This window comes from Echinops telfairi, unplaced genomic scaffold, assembly GCF_000313985.2.
Source record: "Echinops telfairi isolate 266 unplaced genomic scaffold, ASM31398v2 ScPeMD7_7421;HRSCAF=8459, whole genome shotgun sequence".
Classification (NCBI taxonomy): domain Eukaryota; kingdom Metazoa; phylum Chordata; class Mammalia; order Afrosoricida; family Tenrecidae; genus Echinops; species Echinops telfairi.
Window position 1 is genome coordinate 16684383 of NW_022111321.1, and position 2753 is coordinate 16687135.

Below are 2753 nucleotides of genomic sequence, written 5' to 3' on the forward strand. Positions count from 1 at the left end.
TTTTTTTAAAAGAAAAAATAATAAAACATTTATGAATAGTGTGGTGGAAAAAAAATATTGGTGGTGGCGTGGGTGGGGAGGAAGCATATAAGAACTAGAAGAAAGTTGTATGTTTCATCATTGCTACATTGCACCCTGACTGGCTCAACTCCACCCCACGACCCTTCTTTATGGAGATGTCCAGTTGCCTACAGATGGGCTTTGGGTCCCCACTCTGCACTCCCCCCATTCACAATATGATTTTTTGTTCTTTGATACCTGATATCTGATCTCTTTGACACCTCGTGGTCACACAGGCTGGTGTGCTACTTCCATGTGGGCTCTGTTGCTTCTGAGCTAGATGGGTGATTGTTCACTTTCAAGCCTTTGAGACCCCAGACATTATATCTTTTGATAGCTGGACACCATCAGAAGCCTCATTTTATTTTTTTTAAACCTGGTTTCAAACTGCTGTTTGCAGTTAGCAGTCCAACACACAAACTATTATGCCACTGCTATGAGTCCAAATTGATTTGGAGTGAGCTTGGTTTTGTTTGAGAAGGAATGTGGGTTGAACATCTGCTCTATTGATGTGCAAACAGTTTAGGCACAGCGAACCACTCTGAACAATCAGGGGTGGGAGCACCTTCCCAAAATCCGCGTTCCCAGAGACCACCAAAGATTGACATTGTAAGCCGACCTTTATAAGGGCAGTCTCTGGTCTGCTATATTCCTTCCTTCACAGCAAGAATCTCATAATTTTTGATAAATGTGCTTTCCTTTTTATTCTGTTCAAAATACCTGTACATACTCGAGTATAAGCTGAGTTTTTTCAGCACATTTTTAAATGCAGTTTTTATGGTAAAATTAGGTGCCTCGGCTGATATTCAGGGTGGCTTATACTCGAGTATATACAGTACTTCCTAATTCCCCTTTTGAGTTCCTCTTTAATCCATGGGTTATTTCTCAAAACAAAACGAAAAAAGGAATCATTACCATCGATTAAATTCTGAATCATAGCAACCCTGTAGGACAGGGTAGAACTGCCCTTGGGGGGAATAGACAGCCTCATCTTTCTCCCTCCCATGAAGCAGTGAACATCACACACCTCAATAAAGAGAAGCAGTTCTAGCCATCCCATTAGGAGTGACTTAATTAACTCTGACCAGTATGGATCACAAATGTTATAAATATCCAAATGGCCATGGGAAGAAGAAAGGTTCCCTATGTCTAACAAAAAAAATCAAAGAAAAATAGAGCCCAAGAGTAAAGTCACATAAATGGGGCTTCAAAAAGTTCTTGGAAAAATAATCAAAAGGTAATGAATTTTACTATGGTAATAATCAATGTGAAATTATTGACAATAGTGTCAAGCAATTAATTTAGACAAGAATAACCTTCCTAAAAAAGTTGTGCTGGAACAACTGAATAACCATATGCAAAAACAAAATAAAGCTACCCTCCACCTCACACCATGTATTAAATTAATTCAAACTGGACCATAGACCTAAATGTAAGGGTTAAACGATAAATAATCTTGTTGAAAATATGGGTAAAATCCTAGTCATTTGACTAGGCATAATTTTCTTAAAAAGGAAACAAAAAGCATGATCTATCAAATTGGACATAGGCAAAGTTTCAAAATGTGACTCTTTAAATGGCATTATTAATAAAAAGGCAGGCCAGACCATGAAAAAAAATATTGACAAAACACAAATAGTAAAGGGTGTGTATCTAGGACATATAATGTGTTCAATTCATTAATAAAGACAAGCTTTTTCTATTTTTATACCTCTTCCTAACTCAATTTTTATTGTTTTATCTTTTTAAAGTCATCTATTTCATCTAGAGTGTAAAGTGTATTAGCACTTGAACTTCAATATTTGATGGCAAGTCCCAGATTTTGTATCAGAAATAAAACTATTCGTAGTTCTACGTTCATTCCACCTATCCTGTCAACTTATAAACCTACCTTAAGGGATCAGCTATAATCTTTTGCTGAAATATCCATGACAAACATAATCACTGCCTCATTTAATACCTGGTATTAATTGCTGGTTTCTGAAAGCTTAATGCTTGAAGCTAATAGCATCACTAATACTTAGTAACACGATACCAAAGTATAATTCCCTAGGCAGTTATCCACAGAAATAATTTTTTCTTTAGTTTTAAGCATTCGTATTACCAAGGCAATATCTGCTAGGAGTAAAGTCATAAAAACAAAAATGAAGCAAATCAACAAAACACCCTCTATTTCTGCATGAGAATTTGACCTATAGTTAAGTTTCTAGTTCTGTTCTTTTGGGTGGTACATTAACTTGGATACTGCACAATTTAAAAATAATCTCTGATTGTGCCTGGATTGGGACAAATTACAGATGAACTAGAACTACCCCAGAATGACTTCATAACCTTGGTTATAATGGCCCAATTAGGTCTGAGTAGTATCATTGTATCTTTTGCTATTCTAATGAGAGGCAGAAGAGAGAATTTCGGGTTATATTTAGTAACCAGATCAATGCATTAAGAATACCAATTAACTCACTCTCTGTAACAAATTACTGCCAGCATTACTAGTTATTTCAGATATTTAAAAATAATCCTTTAACCAGCAATGTCAGAAAATAACCTATGATTAGGACACATGCCAATATTGCCCAATAAGTCAGATAAAGAATATACATAATCCTTTACTCTCAGGTAAAAAAAAACCCACTCTCTACCCCACCCTCTTACCCTGTCCCCCCTCATAGCATTCACCACCTATGTGGAAT